Source organism: Bombina bombina, chromosome 7 (genome assembly GCF_027579735.1).
Source record: "Bombina bombina isolate aBomBom1 chromosome 7, aBomBom1.pri, whole genome shotgun sequence".
NCBI classification, from domain to species: Eukaryota; Metazoa; Chordata; class Amphibia; order Anura; family Bombinatoridae; genus Bombina; species Bombina bombina.
Window position 1 is genome coordinate 113,324,117 of NC_069505.1, and position 26,477 is coordinate 113,350,593.

Below are 26,477 nucleotides of genomic sequence, written 5' to 3' on the forward strand. Positions count from 1 at the left end.
CGAATGGTCTCTTCACCCAGAGGTATTTCTTCAGATTGTTCAAATGTGGGAACTCCCAGAAATAGATCTGATGGCTTCTCATCTAAACAAGAAACTTCCCAGGTATCTGTCCAGATCCCGGGATCCTCAGGCGGAGGCAGTGGATGCATTATCACTTCCTTGGAAGTATCATCCTGCCTATATCTTTCCGCCTCTAGTTCTTCTTCCAAGAGTAATCTCCAAGTTTCTGAAGGAATGCTCGTTTGTTCTGCTGGTAGCTCCAGCATGGCCTCACAGGTTTTGGTATGCGCATCTTGTCCGGATGGCCTCTTGCCAGCCGTGGACTCCTCCGTTAAGACCAGACCTTCTGTCGCAAGGTCCTTTCTTCCATCAGGATCTCAAATCCTTAAATTTAAAGGTATGGAGATTGAACGCTTGATTCTTGGTCAAAGAGGTTTCTCTGACTCTGTGATTAATACTATGTTACAGGCTCGTAAATCTGTATCTAGAGAGATATATTATAGAGTCTGGAAGACTTATATTTCTTGGTGTCTTTCTCATCATTTTTCCTGGCATTCTTTTAGAATTCCGAGAATTTTACAGTTTCTTCAGGATGGTTTAGATAAAGGTTTGTCCGCAAGTTCCTTGAAAGGACAAATCTCTGCTCTTTCTGTTCTTTTTCACAGAAAGATTGCTAATCTTCCTGATATTCATTGTTTTGTACAAGCTTTGGTTCGTATAAAACCTGTCATTAAGTCTATTTCTCCTCCTTGGAGTTTGAATTTGGTTCTGGGGGCTCTTCAAGCTCCTCCTTTTGAACCCATGCATTCATTGGACATTAAATTACTTTCTTGGAAAGTTTTGTTCCTTTTGGCCATCTCTTCTGCCAGAAGAGTCTCTGAATTATCTGCTCTTTCTTGTGAGTCTCCTTTTCTGATTTTTCATCAGGATAAGGCGGTGTTGCGAACTTCTTTTGAATTTTTACTTAAGGTTGTGAATTCCAACAACATTAGTAGAGAAATTGTGGTTCCTTCATTATGTCCTAATCCTAAGAATTCTAAGGAGAAATCGTTGCATTCTTTGGATGTTGTTAGAGCTTTGAAATATTATGTTGAAGCTACTAAGTCTTTCCGAAAGACTTCTAGTCTATTTGTCATCTTTTCCGGTTCTAGAAAAGGTCAGAAAGCTTCTGCCATTTCTTTGGCATCTTGGTTGAAATCCTTAATTCACCATGCTTATGTCGACTCGGGTAAAACTCCGCCTCAAAGGATTACAGCTCATTCTACTAGGTCAGTTTCTACTTCCGGGGCGTTTAGGAATGAGGCTAAGGTTGATCAGATTTGCAAAGCAGCAACTTGGTCCTCTTTGCATACTTTTACTAAATTCTACCATTTTGATGTGTTTTCTTCTTCTGAAGCAGTTTTTGGTAGAAAAGTACTTCAGGCAGCGGTTTCAGTTTGAATCTTCTGCTTATGTTTTCATTAAACTTTATTTTGGGTGTGGATTATTTTCAGCAGGAATTGGCTGTCTTTATTTTATCCCTCCCTCTCTAGTGACTCTTGCGTGGAAAGATCCACATCTTGGGTAGTCATTATCCCATACGTTACTAGCTCATGGACTCTTGCTAATTACATGAAAGAAAACATAATTTATGTAAGAACTTACCTGATAAATTAATTTCTTTCATATTAGCAAGAGTCCATGAGGCCCACCCTTTTTGTGGTGGTTATGATTTTTTTGTATAAAGCACAACTATTCCAATTCCTTATTTTATATGCTTTCGCACTTTTTTTTATCACCCCACTTCTTGGCTATTCGTTAAACTGATTTGTGGGTGTGGTGAGGGGTGTATTTATAGGCATTTTGAGGTTTGGGAAACTTTGCCCCTCCTGGTAGGAATGTATATCCCATATGTCACTAGCTCATGGACTCTTGCTAATATGAAAGAAATGAATTTATCAGGTAAGTTCTTACATAAATGATGTTTTTGCGCTCACGTGCAATCTTGCCTCCTGCCAGCACACAGCCAATTACGCGCGGGCAGGAGCTGTCAATCTCCCCGGTCGGACTAGACCTGCGGCAATTTAATTTCGCCAATTTAGAGGTGGCGAAAGATTAGGGAAGCACTGGTCTGATAACCGCTGCTTGTTAAATACGGCGTGCAGGTTCTCCTGTGAGAACCTGCAGCTGTAGTGGGTCGAAAGACTTGGAAAGCCTTTGATAAATCGACCCCTTAGTCTCTGATACATAAGCAAAATCCACAACAAATTAATACAACTTTTGCAAATGGAAGGAATACCAAAGGCAAAGAAGAAAAATAAATTAATAAACCAATTATATTGTACTTTCTAAATATGACAAAAAAGGAATTATTTTGACTTTTTTATTAATAACTTTTCTTGCATCTGTGATTTGAATCAGAATATTTTCACATCAATTGTCATGAATTTTCCTGAGAATGATAGTGTAGTCAACTCCTTGTTCTATTAGCGGTTCTATATTTTGATTTTACTTACATATTTATTTTCCAATGTGTACCTTTATCTTGCCTTGTATGTGTATGCACATATTTTTACCATACATATTTAATTTCCATCTGATCTTTACCATTAATACACATCAGATGTGAGTGGTATAATGAGCCAAATTCCATGTTTTAAAGGTTATACAAGTTGACAAAATGCTCTAATGCAGGGCTCGACAAAACCAGGAGCCACTGGCTCCTAGAATTTTACAAAGAAAGATGATCTCGGAGCACCAGTTGAAAACGTCTAAAATATAACTTTTATTTATTTGCATTGGCAAACCAAATTTGAGATATTTGTAAGTAACAGTGTAGTAAATAAAATGCACTAGTTTTAATCCCTGCACATTAATTAAACACTTAGTCAATTCCAGAGACGTTATGTACTAGTGGGAGCTTACTGAACACATCTGGTGAGCAAATGACGAGTGACATATTTGTGTAGCCACTAATCACCAGGGAGCTCCCGGTAGTGCACTGAGGCTCTCTGCTTTTAACAAAGGACACTAAGAGAACAGAGTAAATTTAAAGAGTAAATGGAAAAGTCTCTTAAACTGTATGCTATATCTGAACCAAGTTTAGTTTTTCTCTTTCATGTCCCTTTAATATTAAATTGGTTCACAAAGTATAGCTTTAACTGTTGGGTATTTTCATTTAATTATATGTACATTGTATAAACATTTTGTAATGCAAAGAATGAAATCAATGAAAAATAGCATCACTCAAATTTGGCAAAATATTGAAATGTTCTGAAGCATGTTGTGAATACTTGATATGTCATTTATTACTTGGTTTTGGATTCTTCTATATAAAGATAGTGAGTTTGTGTGAAGCATGTGTAGGAAATGCATTTCCATTGTTGAAATATGCCTACTTTTCCCCTGAAAACTGTTGTTTTCCACTGTCTAAGATGCTGCTGTGTATCCTTCTCAGTGATCTCTTGTTATATCTGTCCATAGTTGACCACAACAAAGGGTTGTGGCCCTGGACTGCAAAACCCTGCATTGCTTAATTTAAATAAATACATATGTTAAAAAATAAAATATATATATATATATATAATATATATATATAATATATATATATATATATATATATATATATATATATATATATATATATATATATATATATATATATATATACACACACATACACAATATAGTGTGTGTGTAAATCAAATGATACAGACAACACTCGCTGGTATTTCAGACAGATTTTAGCAATTAATTTATTGTAGGTTACCTACAATTATGGATTGCTGTAGTTAGTCTGAAATTCCAGCGAGTGTGATCTGATTCATTAGATTATCTTTACCAGTACCCTGGTTGACTTAGTGAGAGTGCAGCTCCTAAAAGTATGTCTGTCTACTAAATATTCTTACTGGCTCCTAAATTTTAAACAGATTTGTTGATAACTGTGTGTGTGTGTGTATAGAGAGAGAGATAGTGATAAAAGTTAGAAAAAGAAAGGACAATAAGATATAGATAGAATAAGGATAAAAAAAGGGAATGGGAAAAGATAGCCCTATCCAGCACTAAATCATTACTCCTAAATAACCTATTCACTTGAGGGTTTGAGATAATTGTGCAATTAGTAATACACAGACGATTACTACAAACTAAACATCAATTTAATGCTTAATGCCAAGATTTATATTATATCTATCTTTCTCCTGTTAAGTGTAGTCAGTCCACGGGTCATCCATTACTTATGGGATATTAACTCCTCCCTAACAGGAAGTGCAAGAGGATCACCCAAGCAGAGCTGCTATATAGCTCCTCCCCTCTACGTCACACCCAGTCATTCTCTTGCACCTAACTAATGGATCGGATGTGTGAGAGGAGTGTGGTTATTAAATTTAGTTTTTTATTACTTCAATCAAAAGTTTGTTGTTTTAAACACCGGAGCGTGTTGTTTCTTCTCAGGCAGTATTAGAAGAAGAATCTACCTGAGTTTGTGTATGATCTTAGCGGACGTAACTAAGATCCATTTGCTGTTCTCGGCCATTCTGAGGAGCGAGGTAACTTCAGAACAGGGGACAGCGGGCAGGGTTCACCTGCAAAGAGGTATGTTGCAGTATATTATTTTCTAAGGAATGGAATTGACTGAGAAAACACTGCTAATACCGATATAATGTAAGTACAGCCTTAAATGCAGTAGTAGCAACTGGTATCAGGCTGTTATGTATGTATGTTGGCACTAAAGTATTTCTGGGGAATGGTACTTCACTAAGAAAATACTGTATACATATAACTCTAGCCTTTTTGCAGTGATAGCGACTAGCAACAGGCTTTTATTCTTATTTCATATATTTAAAACGTTTACTGGCAGGTTAATCGTTTTTCTCTCTGAGGTACTTGGTGAAAATTTATGGGCATTATTTTCCACTTGGCTGTCGTTTATTTTGAATAAAATCAGTTTCTGAGCTTTCCCACTGCTGTATTATGAGTGGGAGGGGCCTATTTTGGCGCTTTTACTACGCATTAAAAATTCAGTCACAGTCTTCCTTATTCTCCCTGCATGATCCAGGACCTCTCTACAGAGCTCAGGGGTCTCCAAAACTAGTTTGAGGGAGGTAATCACTCACAGCAGACCTGTGAGACTGTGCTTTGACTGTGATAAAAAACGTATTTATTTGTCAATCGTTTTTTGGTATTAAGGGGTTAATAGTCCATTTGCTGATGGGTGCTATCCTTTGCTAAATTAATGCATTTCATATGAAAAATTGATTGCTATAACTAAACCGGTTCAATGTTATATCAAAAGTGACAGTTTTTTTGTGTGCTTCTTAAAGGCACAGTAACGTTTTTTATATTGCTTGTAAATTCATTTGAAACGTATTTTCCAAGCTTGCTAGTCTAATTGCTAGTTTGTTTAAACATGTCTGACACAGAGGAATCTCTTTGTGCAATATGTTCAAAGGCCAAGGTGGAGCCCAATAGAAATTTATGTACTAATTGCATTGATGCTACTTTAAATAAAAGCCAATCTGTACATGTTAAGCAAAATTCACCAGACAACGAGGGGGAAGTTATGCCGACTAACTTGCCTCACGTGTCAGTACCTGCATCTCCCGCTCAGGAGGTGCGTGATATTGTAACGCCAAGTACATCAGGGTGGCCATTACAAATCACTTTACAAGACATGGCTAATGTTATGACTGAAGTTTTATTTACAGGCAACTAAAGATTTTCGACAAACTTCTTCCCTGTTTGTCGTCTATTCTGGACAGAGGAGAGGTCAAAAGGCTTCGGCTACCTCTCTCTCCTTCTGGCTTCGTAGTATAATAAGTTTAGCCTATGAGACTGCTGGACAGCAGCCTCCTGAAAGAATTACAGCTCATTCTACCAGAGCTGTGGCTTCCACTTGGGCCTTTAAAAATGAGGCCTCTGTTGAACAGATTTGCAAGGCTGTGACTTGGTCTTCGCTTCACACTTTTTCAAAATTTTACAAATTTGACACTTTTGCTTCTTCGGAGGCTGTTTTTGGGAGAAAGGTTCTTCAGGCAGTGGTTCCTTCCGTGTAAAGGTCCTGCCTGTCCCTCCCGTCATCCGTGTACTTTTAGCTTTGGTATTGGTATCCCATAAGTAATGGATGACCCGTGGACTGACTACACTTAACAGGAGAAAACATAATTTATGCTTACCTGATAAATTCCTTTCTCCTGTAGTGTAGTCAGTCCACGGCCCGCCCTGTTTTTTATGGCAGGTCTAAATTTTAAATTATACTCCAGTCACCACTGCACCCTATAGTTTCTCCTTTCTCGTTTGGTTTCGGTCGAATGACTGGGTGTGACGTAGAGGGGAGGAGCTATATAGCAGCTCTGCTTGGGTGATCCTCTTGCACTTCCTGTTAGGGAGGAGTTAATATCCCATAAGTAATGGATGACCCGTGGACTGACTACACTACAGGAGAAAGGAATTTATCAGGTAAGCATAAATTATGTTTTCTTTCATGTAATTAGCAAGAGTCCATGAGCTAGTGACGTATGGGATATACATTCCTACCAGGAGGGGCAAAGTTTCACAAACCTCAAAATGCCTATAAATACACCCCTCACCACACCCACAAATCAGTTTTACAAACTTTGCCTCCTGTGGAGGTGGTGAAGTAAGTTTGTGCTAGATTCTACGTTGATATGCGCTCTGCAACAGGTTGGAGCCCGGTTTTCCTCTCAGCGTGCAGTGAATGTCAGAGGGATGTGAAGAGAGTATTGCCTATTTGAATTCAATGATCTCCTTCTACGGGGTCTATTTCATAGGTTCTCTGTTATTGGTCGTAGAGATTCATCTCTTACCTCCCTTTTCAGATCGACGATATACTCTTATATATACCATTACCTCTACTGATTCTCGTTTCAGTACTGGTTTGGCTTTCTACTACATGTAGATGAGTGTCCTGGGGTAAGTAAGTCTTATTTTCTGTGACACTCTAAGCTATGGTTGGGCACTTTTATATAAAAGTTCTAAATATATGTGTTTAAACATTTATTTGCCTTGATTCAGGATGTTCAACGTTCCTTTTTTCAGACAGTCAGTTTCATATTTGGGATAATGCATATGAATAAATCAATTTTTTCTTACCTTAAAATTTGACTTTTTTTCCTGTGTGCTGTTAGGCTCGCGGGGGCTGAAAATGCTTCATTTTATTGCGTCATTCTTGGCGCTGACTTTCTTGGCGCAAAAATTTTCTTGTCATTTCCGGCGTCATACGTGTCGCCGGAAGTTGCGTCATTTTTTTGACGTTTTTTGCGCCAAAAAATGTCGGCGGCTTTTTTGGCGCTAAAAAATTTGAGCGTCATTGTTGTCTCCACAATATTTAAGTCTCATTATTTATTGCTTCTGGTTGCTAGAAGCTTGTTCATTGGCATTTTTTTCCGATTCCTGAAACTGTCATTTAAGGAATTTGATCTTTTTTGCTTTATATGTTGTTTTTTCTATTACATATTGCAAGATGTCTCACCCTGAATCAGAAGCCACTTCTGGAAAAACGCTTAACTGAGTTTCAGTTCTACCAAAGCTAAGTTCATTTATTTTAAATGTTATGAATGTTTATCTTTAGCTATGGTTTGTAATAAGTTATTGTGATATACTTTTACATGCAGGATCCATTAGTGTTTATGCTTTACATATTTCCATTTTTACATCTTATGTACAAGAAGTATTTAGAAGATTTATAAGAAACATTTTTCTGATTCTATTTTAAAGGCTTTGTCTGACTTCGTGCCTTCTAATAAAATTTTTAGGTCTTTTTCACTTCTTTTTTAATTATTGAAGTTTCAAATGACCAACAACATACGGATTTATCCTTCTCTGATGATGTTTTTTCTCTTTCAGAAATTTTCTTCATCAGATATTGACACTAACAAATCTACTTTTTTATTATTTTTCTATTATTAAAGTACATTTGTTCTTTGTTGAAAAGGTGTTGATTATTTTGGATATTAAGGTAACTAGTTCTTTAAGACTAGCTGACACTATTTCTGCCTATTTATTTCTTCTGTGTTTTCAGAGGTTTTCTTTCCATTTCCCCATTCTAGGGAATGGAATAGGCTGAGAATTTTCTTTTATTCCTTCTTCAAAGGTTTTAAACTATATTCTTTGCCAGCAGTTAAATTCAATAAGGAGGGTTCTCCAATTTATTGGGGCTATCTCTACTTCTACTAATTATGCTATTATTTCTATAGCAAACTAGTATTTATTTTCCTTTAGATAGTTGTATCTTATTTATGGAAAATTGATTAGTTTCAGGTACTTCTTGGTCCTGTGATTTATTTGGATATTGCTAGCATTGTTAAGGGACAACATTTACTAGACTAGGTGCTGTTGCATTTGTCTGTTTTGCATTTATTGATTATGCAAGTCCTCTGTATTGACTGGTCCTTTAAACTGGACTATCATGCTAATTTCATTTGTGTCTTCATTTTATTGAATATTTTCGCAAATGAGGGTTATTCTATGTCTTTAGCTATTTTAGCTAGAAGAATTTTGTGTTTTTTTTAAAAAAAATAATAATAAAAAAAAATCCATATTTCTTAACTGTTACTCTGGGCTTCAAGATTGAGTTCTAAGACTAAAACTTTTAGCTTATACTAGTTTGGTTGTTCTTATTAAGGAACAAATTCCTGAGTTCTTTCCCAAGTAACATGTTTTTAATTGGGGTTCGAAATCAGCTCCCTAATATTGCGATGTACGTGCCGTATTCCAGCTTGGCTGGTAAGGGGCAGGTTAAGACTTCTTTGAAATTTATTTGGTTCTATTTTGTCCAAATTTCTTTGATTTTATTCCAGTAAGGCTAACACTTTAAGTGTGTTTCGGTCCTATATATTTTGGGTACTGTTGAAGCATGGCTGGGCACCCATGGGGTTCAAGCGCTGCTCAGACCTGAAATCTTCTGGGGTATTTCTTCCAGTTCCTTTTTTAGGAACCGGGTTTGGAGTTTTTATTCAAACTATTTTGCCTTTTTATTGTCATTGATAGCATTATTTGTTTTCATTAGATACAATAAATGCATATTTTCATTTTTCTGTTTTCATTCAGATTATTTTCTGAGGACGTGGAATCTCATATGATTCACTTGCTCTTCAGGACATAGAGGATCTTTTTTTCAAAAGCTCTTGATTCCTCACACAAGGGTCACCTTTTTTAGGTTTCCAGATAGTTTGTGTCACTGTCTTTGTCTCTATCAGACAAGGGATAATTCTTTTGGGTTCCGTCTGTCGGTACCTTTAGTCTCTATTATTTCCTTCAGTTGCTATATATGCATAGAAGTTTTAGGTCTTATGGCCATAACATTGGATTCAATTCCCTTTGCTCATTTTTACTAGAAAGAACCTTTTCAGTCTTTTATGAGTGTTGTTTCTTCGAGAACATGGTTGGAGGATCAATTTACCAAAAAGTTTGTTGATTCCTCAGACAAGGGTAACCTTTTTAGGTTTCCTGATAGATTCAGTGTCCTTGACTCTGTCTCTGTCGGACAAAGACGTCTGAATTTGGTTTCAGCTTGTCGAAACCTTCAGTCTCAATCTTTCCCTTCGGTAGTCTTATGCATGGAAATTCTAGGTCTTATGTCTGCTGCATTGGACGTGGTCCCCTTTGCTCATCTTCACATGCGACCTCTTCAGCTCTGTATGCTGAACCAGTGGTGTAGGGATTATACAAAGATATCTTAATTGATATCTTTAAAACCGATTGTACGACACTCTCTGACGTGGTGGTCAGACCACCATCGTTTAGTTCAGGGGGCTTCTTTTGTTCTTCCAACCTGGACTGTGATTTCAACAAGATGCAAGTCTGACAGGTTGGGGAGCTGTTTGGGGGTCTCTGACAGCACAAGGGGTTTGGGAATCTCAGGAGGTGAGATTACCAATCAATATTTTGGAAGCTCTTCAGTCATGGCCTCTTCTAAGAGAGAGCCGTTCATTTGTTTTCAGACGGACAATGTCACAACTGTGGCTTATGTCAATCATCAAGGAGGGACTCACAGTCCTCTGGCTATGAAAGAAGTATCTTGAATTCTGGTATGGGCGGAATCCAGCTCCTGTCTAATTTCTGCGGTTTATATCCCAGGTATAGACAATTGGGAAGCGGATTATCTCAGTCGCCAAACGTTACATCCGGGCGAATGGTCTCTTCACCCAGAGGTATTTCTTCAGATTGTTCAAATGTGGGGACTTCCAGAAATAGATCTGATGGCTTCTCATCTAAACAAGAAGCTTCCCAGGTATCTGTCCAGATCCAGGGATCCTCAGGCGGAGGCAGTGGATGCATTGTCACTTCCTTGGAAGTATCATTCTGCCTATATCTTTCCGCCTCTAGTTCTTCTTCCTAGAGTAATTTCCAAGATTCTAAAGGAGTGCTCGTTTGTTCTGCTGGTGGCTCCAGCATGGCCTCACAGGTTTTTGGTATGCGGATCTTGTCCGGATGGCCACTTGCCAACCGTAGACTCTTCCGTTAAGACCAGACCGTCTATCAAAAGGTCCTTTTTTTTCCATCAGGATCTCAAATCCTTAAATTTGAAGGTATGGAGATTGAACGCTTGATTCTCAGTCATAGAGGTTTCTCTGACTCCGTGATTAATACTATGTTACAGGCTCGTAAATCTGTATCTAGGAAGATATATTATCGAGTCTGGAAGATTTCCATTTCTTGTTTTTTTTCTCATCTTTTTTCTTGGCATTCTTTTAGAATTCCTAGAATTTTACAGTTTCTTCAGGATGGTTTGGATAAAGGTTTGTCTGCAAGTTCCTTGAAAGGACAAATCTCTGCTTTTTCTGTTCTTTTTCACAGAAAGATTGCTAGTCTTCCTGATATTCATTGTTTTGTACAAGCTTTGGTTCGTATAAAACCTGTTAAGTCAATTTCTCCTCCTTGGAGTTTGAATTTGGTTCTGGGGGCTCTTCAAGCTCCTCCTTTTGAACCTATGCATTCGCTGGACATTAAATTACTTTCTTGGAAAGTTTTGTTTCTTTTGGCCATCTCTTCTGCTAGAAGAGTTTCTGATTTATCTGCTCTTTCTCGTGAATCTCCTTTTCTGATTTTCTCCAACATAGGTGTGTCCGGTCCACGGCGTCATCCTTACTTGTGGGATATTCTCTTCCCCAACAGGAAATGGCAAAGAGCCCAGCAAAGCTGGTCACATGATCCCTCCTAGGCTCCGCCTACCCCAGTCATTCTCTTTGCCGTTGTACAGGCAACATCTCCACGGAGATGGCTTAGAGTTTTTTAGTGTTTAACTGTAGTTTTTATTATTCAATCAAGAGTTTGTTATTTTGAAATAGTGCTGGTATGTACTATTTACTCAGAAACAGAAAAGAGATGAAGATTTCTGTTTGTATGAGGAAAATGATTTTAGCAACCGTCACTAAAATCCATGGCTGTTCCACACAGGACTGTTGAGAGCAATTAACTTCAGTTGGGGGAACAGTGAGCAGTCTCTTGCTGCTTGAGGTATGACACATTCTAACAAGACGATGTAATGCTGGAAGCTGTCATTTTCCCTATGGGATCCGGTAAGCCATGTTTATTACGATCGTAAATAAGGGCTTCACAAGGGCTTATCAAGACTGTAGACTTTTTCTGGGCTAAATCGATTCATTATTAACACATATTTAGCCTTGAGGAATCATTTTATTTGGGTATTTTGATATAATAATATCGGCAGGCACTGTTTTAGACACCTTATTCTTTAGGGGCTTTCCCAAAGCATAGGCAGAGCCTCATTTTCGCGCCGGTGTTGCGCACTTGTTTTTGAGAGGCATGGCATGCAGTCGCATGTGAGAGGAGCTCTGATACTTAGAAAAGACTTTCTGAAGGCGTCATTTGGTATCGTATTCCCCTTTGGGCTTGGTTGGGTCTCAGCAAAGCAGATACCAGGGACTGTAAAGGGGTTATTTTAAGGGTTAAATTTGGTGTGCAATACTTTTAAGGCTTTAAGACACTGTGGTGAAAATTTGGTGAATTTTGAACAATTCCTTCATGTTTTTTCGCAATTGCAGTAATAAAGTGTGTTCAGTTTAAAATTTAAAGTGACAGTAACGGTTTTATTTTAAAACGTTTTTTGTACTTTGTTATCAAGTTTATGCCTGTTTAACATGTCTGAACTACCAGATAGACTGTGTTCTGAATGTGGGGAAGCCAGAATTCCTATTCATTTAAATAAATGTGATTTATGTGACAATGACAATGATGCCCAAGATGATTCCTCAAGTGAGGGGAGTAAGCATGGTACTGCATCATTCCCTCCTTCGTCTACACGAGTCTTGCCCACTCAGGAGGCCCCTAGTACATCTAGCGCGCCAATACTCCTTACTATGCAACAATTAACGGCTGTAATGGATAATTCTGTCAAAAACATTTTAGCCAAAATGAACACTTATCAGCGTAAGCGCGACTGCTCTGTTTTAGATACTGAAGAGCATGACGACGCTGATAATAATGTTTCTGAAGGGCCCCTAACCCAGTCTGATGGGGCCAGGGAGGTTTTGTCTGAGGGAGAAATTACTGATTCAGGGAACATTTCTCAACAAGCTGAACCTGATGTGATTACATTTAAATTTAAGTTGGAACATCTCCGCATTCTGCTTAAGGAGGTATTATCCACTCTGGATGATTGTGACAAGTTGGTCATCCCAGAGAAACTATGTAAAATGGACAAGTTCCTAGAGGTGCCGGGGCTCCCAGAAGCTTTTCCTATACCCAAGCGGGTGGCGGACATTGTTAATAAAGAATGGGAAAGGCCCGGTATTCCTTTCGTCCCTCCCCCCATATTTAAAAAATTGTTTCCTATGGTCGACCCCAGAAAGGACTTATGGCAGACAGTCCCCAAGGTCGAGGGAGCGGTTTCCACTTTAAACAAACGCACCACTATACCCATAGAGGATAGTTGTGCTTTCAAAGATCCTATGGATAAAAAATTAGAAGGTTTAATTAAAAAGATGTTTGTTCAGCAGGGTTACCTTCTACAACCAATTTCATGCGTTGTCCCTGTCGCTACAGCCGCATGTTTCTGGTTCGATGAGCTGATAAAGGCGGTCGATAGTGATTCTCCTCCTTATGAGGAGATTATGGACAGAATCAATGCTCTCAAATTGGCTAATTCTTTTACCCTAGACGCCACTTTGCAATTGGCTAGGTTAGCGGCTAAGAATTCTGGGTTTGCTATTGTGGCGCGCAGAGCGCTTTGGTTGAAATCTTGGTCGGCTGATGCGTCTTCCAAGAACAAGCTACTTAACATTCCTTTCAAGGGGAAAACGCTGTTTGGCCCTGACTTGAAAGAGATTATCTCTGATATCACTGGGTGTAAGGGCCACGCCCTTCCCCAGGATCGGCCTTTCAAGGCAAAAAATAAACCTAATTTTCGTCCCTTTCGTAGAAATGGACCAGCCCAAAGTGCTACGTCCTCTAAGCAAGAGGGTAATACTTCTCAAGCCAAGCCAGCTTGGAGACCAATGCAAGGCTGGAACAAGGGAAAGCAGGCCAAGAAACCTGCCACTGCTACCAAGACAGCATGAAATGTTGGCCCCCGATCCGGGACCGGATCTGGTGGGGGGCAGACTCTCTCTCTTCGCTCAGGCTTGGGCAAGAGATGTTCTGGATCCTTGGGCGCTAGAAATAGTCTCCCAAGGTTATCTTCTGGAATTCAAGGGGCTTCCCCCAAGGGGGAGGTTCCACAGGTCTCAGTTGTCTTCAGACCACATAAAAAGACAGGCATTCTTACATTGTGTAGAAGACCTGTTAAAAATGGGAGTGATTCATCCTGTTCCATTAAGAGAACAAGGGATGGGGTTCTACTCCAATCTGTTCATAGTTCCCAAAAAAGAGGGAACGTTCAGACCAATCTTAGATCTCAAGATCTTAAACAAGTTTCTCAAGGTTCCATCGTTCAAGATGGAAACCATTCGAACTATTCTTCCTTCCATCCAGGAAGGTCAATTCATGACCACGGTGGATTTAAAGGATGCGTATCTACATATTCCTATCCACAAGGAACATCATCGGTTCCTAAGGTTCGCATTCCTGGACAAGCATTACCAGTTTGTGGCGCTTCCTTTCGGATTAGCCACTGCTCCAAGGATTTTCACAAAGGTACTAGGGTCCCTTCTAGCGGTGCTAAGACCAAGGGGCATTGCTGTAGTACCTTACTTGGACGACATTCTGATTCAAGCGTCGTCCCTTCCTCAAGCAAAGGCTCACACGGACATGGTCCTGGCCTTTCTCAGATCTCACGGATGGAAAGTGAACGTGGAAAAGAGTTCTCTATCTCCGTCAACAAGGGTTCCCTTCTTGGGAACAATAATAGACTCCTTAGAAATGAGGATATTTCTGACAGAGGCCAGAAAAACAAAGCTTCTAGACTCTTGTCGGATACTTCATTCCGTTCCTCTTCCTTCCATAGCTCAGTGCATGGAAGTGATCGGGTTGATGGTAGCGGCAATGGACATAGTTCCTTTTGCGCGCATTCATCTAAGACCATTACAACTGTGCATGCTCAGTCAGTGGAATGGGGATTATACAGACTTGTCTCCGAAGATACAAGTAAATCAGAGGACCAGAGACTCACTCCGTTGGTGGCTGTCCCTGGACAACCTGTCACAAGGGATGACATTCCGCAGACCAGAGTGGGTCATTGTCACGACCGACGCCAGTCTGATGGGCTGGGGCGCGGTCTGGGGATCCCTGAAAGCTCAGGGTCTTTGGTCTCGGGAAGAATCTCTTCTACCGATAAATATTCTGGAACTGAGAGCGATATTCAATGCTCTCAAGGCTTGGCCTCAGCTAGCGAGGGCCAAGTTCATACGGTTTCAATCAGACAACATGACAACTGTTGCATACATCAACCATCAGGGGGGAACAAGGAGTTCCCTAGCGATGGAAGAAGTGACCAAAATCATTCTATGGGCGGAGTCTCACTCCTGCCACCTGTCCGCTATCCACATCCCAGGAGTGGAAAATTGGGAAGCGGATTTTCTGAGTCGTCAGACATTGCATCCGGGGGAGAGGGAACTCCATCCGGAAATCTTTGCCCAAGTCACTCAGCTGTGGGGCATTCCAGACATGGATCTGATGGCCTCTCGTCAGAACTTCAAAGTTCCTTGCTACGGGTCCAGATCCAGGGATCCCAAGGCAGCTCTAGTGGATGCACTAGTAGCACCTTGGACCTTCAAACTAGCTTATGTGTTCCCGCCGTTTCCTCTCATCCCCAGGCTGGTAGCCAGGATCAATCAGGAGAGGGCGTCGGTGATCTTGATAGCTCCTGCGTGGCCACGCAGGACTTGGTATGCAGATCTGGTGAATATGTCATCGGCTCCACCTTGGAAGCTACCTTTGAGACGAGACCTTCTTGTTCAGGGTCCGTTCGAACATCCGAACCTGGTTTCACTCCAGCTGACTGCTTGGAGATTGAACGCTTGATCTTATCGAAGCGAGGGTTCTCAGATTCTGTTATCGATACTCTTGTTCAGGCCAGAAAGCCTGTAACTAGAAAGATTTACCACAAAATTTGGAAAAAATATATCTGTTTGTGTGAATCTAAAGGATTCCCTTGGGACAAGGTTAAGATTCCTAAGATTCTATCCTTCCTTCAAGAAGGATTGGAAAAAGGATTATCTGCAAGTTCCCTGAAGGGACAGATTTCTGCCTTGTCTGTGTTACTTCACAAAAAGCTGGCAGCTGTGCCAGATGTTCAAGCCTTTGTTCAGGCTCTGGTTAGAATTAAGCCTGTTTACAAACCTTTGACTCCTCCTTGGAGTCTCAATTTAGTTCTTTCAGTTCTTCAGGGGGTTCCGTTTGAACCCTTACATTCCGTTGATATTAAGTTATTATCTTGGAAAGTTTTGTTTTTAGTTGCAATTTCTTCTGCTAGAAGAGTTTCAGAATTATCTGCTCTGCAGTGTTCTCCTCCTTATCTGGTGTTCCATGCAGATAAGGTGGTTTTACGTACTAAACCTGGGTTTCTTCCAAAAGTTGTTTCTAACAAAAACATTAACCAGGAGATTATCGTACCTTCTCTGTAAAGAAGGAACGTTTGTTGCACAATTTGGATGTTGTTCGCGCTCTAAAATTCTATTTAGATGCTACAAAGGATTTTAGACAAACATCTTCCTTGTTTGTTGTTTATTCCGGTAAAAGGAGAGGTCAAAAAGCAACTTCTAACTCTCTCTCTTTTTGGATTAAAAGCATCATCAGATTGGCTTACGAGACTGCCGGACGGCAGCCTCCCGAAAGAATCACAGCTCATTCCACTAGGGCTGTGGCTTCCACATGGGCCTTCAAGAACGAGGCTTCTGTTGATCAGATATGTAGAGCAGCGACTTGGTCTTCACTGCACACTTTTACCAAATTTTACAAGTTTGATACTTTTGCTTCTTCTGAGGCTATTTTTGGGAGAAAGGTTTTGCAAACCGTGGTGCCTTCCATTTAGGTGACCTGATTTGCTCCCTCCCTTCATCCGTGTCCTAAAGCTTTGGTATTGGTTCCCACAAGTAAGGATGACGCCGTGGACCGGACACACCTATGTTGGAGAAAACAGAATTTATGTTTACCTGATAAATTACTTTCTTCAACGGTGTGTCCGGTCCACGGCCCGCCCTGGTTTTTTTAATCAGGTCTGATAATTTATTTTCTTTAACTACAGTCACCACGGTACCATATGGTTTCTCCTATGCAAATATTCCTCCTTAACGTCGGTCGAATGACTGGGGTAGGCGGAGCCTAGGAGGGATCATGTGACCAGCTTTGCTGGGCTCTTTGCCATTTCCTGTTGGGGAAGAGAATATCCCACAAGTAAGGATGACGCCGTGGACCGGACACACCGTTGGAGAAAGTAATTTATCAGGTAAACATAAATTCTGTTTTTCATCAGGATAAGGCGGTGTTGCGAACTTCTTTTAAATCTTTACCTAAGGTTGTGAATTCTAACAACATTAGTAGAGAAATTGTGGTTCCTTCATTGTGTCCTAATCCTAAGAATTCTAAGGAAAGATTGTTGCATTCTTTGGATGTAGTTAGAGCTTTGAAATATTATGTTGAAGCTACTAAATATTTCCGAAAGACTTCTAGTCTATTTGTTATCTATTCCGGTTCTAGGAAAGGTCAGAAGGCCTCTGCCATTTCTTTGGCGTCTTGGTTAAAATCTTTGATTCATCATGCTTATGTCGAGTCGGGTAAAACTCTGCCTCAAAGGATTACAGCTCATTCTACTAGGTCAGTTTCTACTTCCTGGGCATTTAGGAATGAAGCTTCGGTTGATCAGATTTGCAAAGCAACAACTTGGTCTTCTTTGCATATTTTTACTAAATTCTACCATTTTGATGTGTTTTCTTCTTCTGAAGCAGTTTTTGGTAGAAAAGTACTTCAGGTAGCTGTTTCAGTTTGATTCTTCTGCTTATAATTTCAGTTTTTTTCATTATAAGATTTAAACTTTATTTTGGGTGTGGATTATTTTCAGCGGAATTGGCTGTCTTTATTTTATCCCTCCCTCTCTAGTGACTCTTGCGTGGAAGATCCACATCTTGGGTATTCATTATCCCATACGTCACTAGCTCATGGACTCTTGCTAATTACATGAAAGAAAACATAATTTATGTAAGAACTTACCTGATATATTCATTTCTTTCATATTAGCAAGAGTCCATGAGGCCCACCCTTTTTTGTGGTGGTTATGATTTTTTTGTATAAAGCACAATTATTCCAATTCCTTATTTTTTATGCTTTCGCACTTTTGTCTTATCACCCCACTTCTTGGCTATGCGTTAAACTGATTTGTGGGTGTGGTGAGGGGTGTATTTATAGGCATTTTGAGGTTTGGGAAACTTTGCCCCTCCTGGTAGGAATGTATATCCCATACGTCACTAGCTCATGGACTCTTGCTAATATGAAAGAAATGAATTTATCAGGTAAGTTCTTACATAAATTATGTTTTTCTCATTCCCTTCTTTATCCTTATTCTATCTGTATCTTATTGTCCTTTCTTTCTTTTTCTAACTTTTATCTATATATATATATATATATATATATATATATATATATATATATATATATATATATATATATATATATATATATAAAAATCAATTATATCCCCCAGCACCAGTAATAGCTACAGGAAATGCATAGGTAGCAATTATTTGTAAAATCTTCCCATTAATTATCTATGTGGTGCAGTTTATATATATATATATATATATATATATATATATATATATATATATATATATATATATATATATATATATATATATATATATATACAGGGAGGGCAGAATTATATACAGGGAGGGCAGAATTATTAGGCAAGTTGTATTTTTAAGGATTAATTTTATTATTGAACAACAACAACCATGTTCTCAATGAACCCAAAAAACTCATTAATATCAAAGCTGAATCGTTTTGGAAGTAGTTTTTAGTTTGTTTTTAGTTATAGCTATTTTAGGGGGATATCTGTGTGTGCAGGTGACTATTACTGTGCATAATTATTAGGCAACTTAACAAAAAAGAAATATATACCCATTTCAATTATTTATTTTTACCAGTGAAACCAATATAACATCTCAACATTCACAAATATACATTTCTGACATTCAAAAACAAAACAAAAACAAATCAGTGACCAATATAGCCACCTTTCTTTGCAAGGACACTCAAAAGCCTGCCATCCATGGATTCTGTCAGTGTTTTGATCTGTTCACCATCAACATTGCGTGCAGCAGCAACCACAGCCTCCCAGACACTGTTCAGAGAGGTGTACTGTTTTCCCTCCTTGTAAATCTCACATTTGATGATGGACCACAGGTTCTCAATGGGGTTCAGATCAGGTGAACAAGGAGGCCATGTCATTAGATTTTCTTCTTTTATACCCTTTCTTGCCAGCCATGCTGTGGAGTACTTGGACGCGTGTGATGGAGCATTGTCCTGCATGAAAATCATGTTTTTCTTGAAGGATGCAGACTTCTTCCTGTACCACTGCTTGAAGAAGGCGTCTTCCAGAAACTGGGAGTTGAGCTTGACTCCTTCCTCAACCCGAAAAGGCCCCACAAGCTCATCTTTGATGATACCAGCCCAAACCAGTACTCCACCTCCACCTTGCTGGCGTCTGAGTCGGACTGGAGCTCTCTGCCCTTTACCAATCCAGCCACGGGCCCATCCATCTGGCCCATCAAGACTCACTCTCATTTCATCAGTCCATAAAACCTTAGAAAAATCAGTCTTGAGATATTTCTTGGCCCAGTCTTGACGTTTCAGCTTGTGTGTCTTGTTCAGTGGTGGTCGTCTTTCAGCCTTTCTTACCTTGGCCATGTCTCTGAGTATTGCACACCTTGTTCTTTTGGGCACTCCAGTGATGTTGCAGCTCTGAAATATGGCCAAACTGGTGGCAAGTGGCATCTTGGCAGCTGCACGCTTGACTTTTCTCTGTTCATGGGCAGTTATTTTGCGCCTTGGTTTTTCCACACGCTTCTTGCGACCCTGTTGACTATTTTGAATGAAACGCTTGATTGTTCGATGATCACGCTTCAGAAGCTTTGCAATTTTAAGAGTGCTGCATCCCTCTGCAAGATATCTCACTATTTTTTACTTTTCTGAGCCTGTCAAGTCCTTCTTTTGACCCATTTTGCCAAAGGAAAGGAAGTTGCCTAATAATTATGCACACCTGATATAGGGTGTTGATGTAATTAGACCACACCCCTTCTCATTACAGAGATGCACATCACCTAATATGCTTAATTGGTAGTAGGCTTTCGAGCCTATACAGCTTGGAGTAAGACAACATGCATAAAGAGGATGATGTGGTCAAAATACTCATTTGCCTAATAATTCTGCACTCCCTGTGTGTGTGTGTGTGTGTGTGTGTGTGTGTGTGTGTATATATATATATATATATATATATATATATATATATATATATATATATATATATATATATACACACACACAGGTAGCCCTCAGTTTACGCCGGGGTTAGGTTCCAGGAGGAATAGTTGTAAATCGAAACCGTTGTAAATTGAAACCCAGTTTATAATGTAAGTCAATGGGAAGTGAGGGAGATAGGTTCCAGGCCCCTCTCAAAATTGGCATACGTAACACCTAATACATTATTTTTAAAGCCTTGAAATGAACTTTAAATGCTAAACAGCATTATAAACCTAATAAAATAATCACACAACACAGAATATATAATTAAACTAAGTTAAATGAACAAAATAAAAACTTATTAAAATAATCACACAACACAGACTTTACTTGCATTTTTCTGCAAACAGTTCTTTCTATGCATTCCAATCTGGACTGATTTCTAGACAGGAAGATTTTGTTCCTTTGAAATCTGCTTGATAGCTCAGGTCTGGTTAAATTAATTAATTTCAGCTTGCTTGGCTTTGCTGCAACACAAGTGGACAGCTCCACCTACTGGCTATTTTAATAAATGCACTGCTTCTCAATGCTTTTCAATAGCACTCACATGACTGGAAAAAAAGGTTGTTATTCTGAAACGGTGTAAATTGAACCGTTGTAAAATGAGGGCCACCTGTGTGTGTGTATTTATATATATATATATATATATATATATATATTTCATTAAAATTATGGGGGGGGGGATAAAAAACTGAAATTAAAATCCTCCATGTCTCAAAATTAAATCAATGTAAATATTTGCATAGGAAATTAGTACATCTAGGCAAGTATCCCCGCTTGCAGATTCTCATTTTTTTTTGCTTCAAAAATACTGTTTTAACACAGCGATCCTTTTAAACAGGAATATGACAGCAAACCAGAAATCACTCACTAGACAAGCCTGTTTCGTTCTTTTTAGAACTCATCAGTAGGAGATAGATTTCTGGTTGCTGTATTGGTAAAGCTATTTTCATGGTTAAACCAAAATTCATTAAAATTATGAGGGGGGGGGGAGATAAAAAATTGAAATTAAAATCCTCCATGTCTCAAAATTAAATCAATGTAAATATTTGCATAGGAAATTAGTACATCTAGGCAAGTATCCCCGCTTGCTTTTCCCCAGAAATTCTTAATATACAATGTTTCCAATGCACAAGAGAATTGTGGGTAAGATATGCAAATTAGATATGCAAATTCTCAGTTTTTTTGCTTCAAAAATACTGTTTTGACACAGTGATCCTTTTAAACAGGATTATGACAGCAAACCAGAAATCACTCACTACATACATACATACATACATACATACATACATACATACATCAAACAAAAATAGATATAAGCCAGGATCACAATCAAATCAAAAAGTCAATTTATTTGACGTTTCGGGGATAGAATTCCCCCTCTTCAGAACAATAAACACACATCATTGTGCTTAAATAGCGTACAAGCACACACTTTACATCCCCCTTCCTGTGCAGAAAAAGCGCCAAAATCTACATTTATATTGTATATACATGATATTCCCCGAAACATCAACTAAATTGACTTTTTGATTTGATGGAAATCCTGTCATATCTATTTTTGTTTGATGCCTATATTTCCTTCTAAATACAGGGGGAGTCCACAGCTGCATTCATTACTTGTGGGAAATACAGAACCTTGCCACCAGGAGGAGGCAAAGACACCTCAGCCAAAGGCTTAAATACCTCCCCCACTTCCCTCATCCCCCAGTCATTCTTTGCCTTTCGTCACAGGAGGTTGGCAAAGAAGTGTCAGAAGATACAGAGTAGTTCCTTATGGAAGGTAGTACTCTTCAAGATGGGACTGGAGTTTTAAGTAGTCTTGTCAGATTCTCAGTGAGAGCATTGATAAAAGTTAGTCTGGAGATGCAGGGAGAGTCTTTCTGCGAAACCATCCAGACTCATATTAACAGCTCCTTAAGCAATCGGCGTTAACGAGTTTCGCTGCCTGCTTTCTTCTCTCAAGTCAATGTCAGAAGCACTGCTGCAATCTGTCAAACTTGAAGGACCGTGTCGCTGTTCCACGGCATAGATTCCGGTAAGATCGTTTCATTTTTTACACACATGTTAACGATAGAAGACAGGGTCTCAGTGGGACTCTTTTATCTTTATGGAATCAAGGGTTAATATCCCCTGAGGGGTATTATTGAACAGTGGGGTCTTGTTAATCATGTTCATGTGATGTTGATTGCGTATGTGAAGGAGACATTTTGGGCTCATGGGCTGATACGGAACATACAGGTTATAGAGCTGTGCAGTTTTGTTAAGCTGGCACGCTTTTCCTTAGCAGGGGCGGGCCTGCATGAGGCACCATGTGACTGAGAGTAGTCACGTCTTGTTTTCCATTTCCGACGAGAAGAGTTGATTTCTCTACCTGTCTGGGTCATAGGAGGTGGTGAGTGCCCTAGCCATTGGGGGTTTAGGGTGCCAGTTGTTTTCTTGGCTAAAGATTTTAATTAGAATTATGGAGGATTCTGATATTCTAAAGGATTCCTCTGATACAGATTTTGATACCTGCATATGTGTTGAGGAGGCCTGGGTAGACCAGCCCGCTCAATTATGTTCCAACAATGTTGAGATGTTAGAGACCACTGAGCCGTCTACCTTTGAGGATTCCTCGTCCCGTGAGGTGCGTTCCCTAGAATCTTCTCCTACACCTGCAGTTCCCCTAAGTATCAATACTCCTTCGTCTGAGGGAGATTTTTTTCCACCGGAGGTTACTGTGTTTTCTCATGGCCATCTCTATGGCTTAAGCGAGTTTGCTTCTTCCTGCTACGTGCAATTGAAGGGTTAATCTGTGCTCTCCTGCCCATGGGCCTTCGTGTAAAATGACGATTGTGCCCGATCAGTCATCTAGGGATGCGGTTCCCTCTGAGGCTTCAGAGGTAGAACCTCCGGGGACAGAGTCGCCTGATTTGACTCCTCCTACTGAGGGGAGTTTGGCATTTAGATTTAGAGTGACACACCTGCTTTTTTTATTTCTGAGAGAGGTTTTGGCGATGTTGGAGGTTCCCAGTCCTGATCAATCAGGTGGATCTCAGTCCTCTAAATCAGATAACTAGGGTTGAAGATCCTTTTTTTTTTTTTTTATCTTCTAGATGTATTTAGTTATAGAATCCCAGTCCCAAGCTCTAGGTGGTTGTGTTGTTTAACAGGCAGGACCTATATGTTTTAGTTTGCACACCCTTTTTGACGTCCCTTTTTGTGCGTCTATTTTATTTCTGATTTGTTTTGGATAGTTTTTGTTTTAGAGCTCAGGGTTCTTGTGGAAACTCTTTTTAGGAAGAGTTTTTGTCACTTGGGTTGTATCGACTTTGATGGTTGGAGTCTTCCGAGGAAGCCTCTAGGTCTCTGTTCGGGGTGACGATTCTCTCTTTTATCTAGAGATGAAAATTAAGTCTCTGAGCTTATTTTCCTTATTTTCCTTATTTTGTTTATTCTCAATTTTCCTAGCACTGCTTGAACTTAAGAATTTGCCATTTGTTTGTTTTTTATGACAAGTCGTGTCGTACCCTTGATAACGGGGAGGACCTGTTTTGGGTATCGGTTACGTTTGTTCTCCCTTCTACTCTAGAGAAGGAGCTCTTTCTAGTTATTCTGGTCCAGACAGAGCTGGTCCATCTTTACCGAAGGACAGGCAGGACCTGTCTTAGGTTCTTATGGATGGGCACTTGATGCTGGATCATATGGGCCCTGGGGTCTCAGAGGCCGGGGCTGAGTTTTTCATCCTGTTTCTCTGGACTAGGTGACTTTTGAAGTTTTGTCCCGGTACTCTTCGCAGTGTCGGTACACTGTTGGTGAATGGTCCACTAAGGGGAGGGGTTTCCTGTCCTTTTAGGGTCCGATGATTTTTAAGCAGAGCTTATTAGATCTTTGTTTAGGGAGAATACAGAGATCTCTCTACCTGGATTTAGGAAGGATATCTTTCCTGTCTAGATCAGTCCAGGGTAGCCTGGTGGTTATCTCTGTGGCTTTGCAACTCGATGGTTGATGGATCAGATCCAGCTGCTGACACTGGACGTCCATTTAAAGCGTCCTTGTTACTCAGGTCTGGTTCTAGGGACCGTTTTCTTCCGGAAACCTCGCTTGGATCCTAAGTTTTTTTTTTTGGAGGGGGGGGGGAATCTTGGGTTAATGTGGCAGTATCCTGTTTATAGGTTTTGCGGTGGCTCCACTGGATTAAGTGGCCTAGGGGATAAGTTTCCGGCCTAGCAAGCTGTAGGCTTGAGGTTTGAATCCTGCTGTGGCAGTTTTCTTAAGAGGTCTATTTTAGCCTCCTTTTCAGCTATGTCATCTTTTTTTTTCTGAGGAGGGCTTGATCCTATCTGGAGTGGGCGTCAGTGAGACTGTTGCTCCATTTTTGCCCGTGAGTTGGTAATCTCGGTTAGAGGCTTTGCTGACATGAGTTACTTGTTGCCTGGATCTATCGGGTCAGGGTCTCTTTGCGGCTGGGATAGTTTCTTCCGGGGCATATGAGAGGGGTCGCTTAGACCTAGCCGAGAGAGGGTTTTTTCGGAAAGGTTTTCGGTCCTTTCCTTCAGCTCGTACCTGGTTCTTTGTCACCTGTTTCAGGCGTGGAGGACTCCCTCTTTTCTTGTTGAGAGGAGTTAGCTTGTCCTGACTCTCTTCTGGATTCTGGAGTATTCTTCTTCCCCTCTAGAATGAGCTGGTGAAGGGCTTGGCTAACTAGTTCTTATTCGAAGGTGCAGCCTGCAAAGATAGCCGGTTGGTTAGCTTAGCTGCCTGGCAAGCGGAAGGTTGCAGATGGTTACCAGCTGTGGATTTTTTTCTCTGGTATGTGCTTTTGCAAGCTTTTTTTGCTTTCGGTTTGTATTCCAGTTCCAGAGGTTCTTGTTCTTCCAGGTGTTCAGTTGTTTCTGCTAGGGCTTTGCCTGTGGCTGGGCCAGCAAGTCAATTCCTTGCTCTTTTTGGGGTTGGATTTATCCTTCAGGAGTTACATCGGGTTTCCTTTGTACCTGTACAGGAGGCGGTCTTTGAATTCTTATTCAAGTCCCTTTTTTGTCTGTAGATTGTTTGTTTTTCTACGTATCTTAGTTTCTATGTTGCTCTTTGCAATGCATTTTTCCTTATTGTGGTCCCCTTTCTAATAAGGCTATCTGAGTTTTTTCTCCCTCAGATTATAGTATTCCCTGTCCAAATGGGAAAGAGGTTCTTTCTTTTTGGGGAATCTTACTTTGAGGTTTCTGTCAGTCTTCATCACAATAGACAGTTGTTTCCTTTGTTATATCTGGGAAGTGCTAAGTTTTGGATGCTGATAACTTCCTCTTTACTGGGGGAGGAGTGTTTTTTCGCTGGTTCTAGGAGACAGCGGGACACAACCCTCTTCAGAGGTTTACGGCTCAGTTCGAGTACAGTGACTTCTTTTTGGGTCACTGACATGAGCTACTATGGTGTTGGGTGGCTACTTGGTCCTCCTAACATTAACTTTTTATTTTTTGCTTCTTTCAAGGAAGCCTGGGGAGTTTGGGTTCTTGCAGGCTGTGGTGCCCTCAGGTTGGGCCGCCTCTTATTTGTACCCTCCCGTTAGCATTCAGTGTCCTCTGTAGCTTGGGTATAATTTCCCACAAGTAATTAATGCAGCTGTGGACTCTCCCTGTATTTAGAAGGAAAACATAAATTATGACTTACCAGGTAATTTCTTTCCTTCAATACAGGGAGAGTCCACAGCTCCCACCAGTGCTCTCCGGTGGGCGGCCCTAAATTTAGTTGTTTTCTTCTGGCACCTTTTTCACCCTGATACTTCTCCTACTGTTCCTTGTTCCCTCGGCCGAATGACTGGTGGATGAGGGAAGTGGGGAAGGTATTTAAGCCTTTGGCTGTGGTGTCTTTTCCTCCTCCTGGTGGCCAGGTTCTATATTTCCCACAACTAATGAATGCAGCTGTGGACTCTCCCTGTACCGAAGGAAAGGAAATTATCTGGTAAGTCATTTGTTTTTTCAAGCTATAAAGCTAGGTGGTTGACCCCAGGAGGGCCGATTCAAATTGGGACTGTGTGTGTATGTGTGTATATATTTTTTTTTATACACAATATGTGTTTGAGGATGTATCAAATATTTTTTAATATTTTGCACATTGCTTGTAATCATGTAATTTTTAATCTATAAATAAGTGAACTGATAAACTTCACTGCTAACATTCACAGTCCCATTGGTTTACTGCTGCCTTTGTGATGATGTTTACACTTGTACACCTTTACATTGTAATTCTTGCTGTGCATTCTTGACTCTGCATCCGTTTTTAAAACTTTCTTTGTAAATGTTATTTACTGAAACATTCTCTATCTCCTATCTATCTATCTATCTATCTATCTATCTATCTATCTATCTATCTATCTATCTATCTATCTATCTATAATCTCATTATTCATATACATTGATTTAAACTGTTTTCTAGTATGTTTGTTATGAAAGAAAAAGAAATGAGACATTAAGAATGTCCCTTTAAAAACGGAAAGGTTCAAAATATGTTGTCTTGTGTGTGATTTTACAACTTGCCCCTGTGTTGTGCTGGCATATCATTTTAGTATTACATTATGGGTTATGTTT

At 39.9% G+C, this 26,477-nt stretch overlaps 1 protein-coding gene across 1 annotated transcript in view; it reads left to right on the forward strand.

Moving 5' to 3' along the window:
* The window catches only part of BTBD10 (BTB domain containing 10), a gene marked incomplete in the record, with an annotated part of 493,046 nt that overhangs the window by 55,368 nt on the left and 411,201 nt on the right, over nt 1–26,477 (forward strand).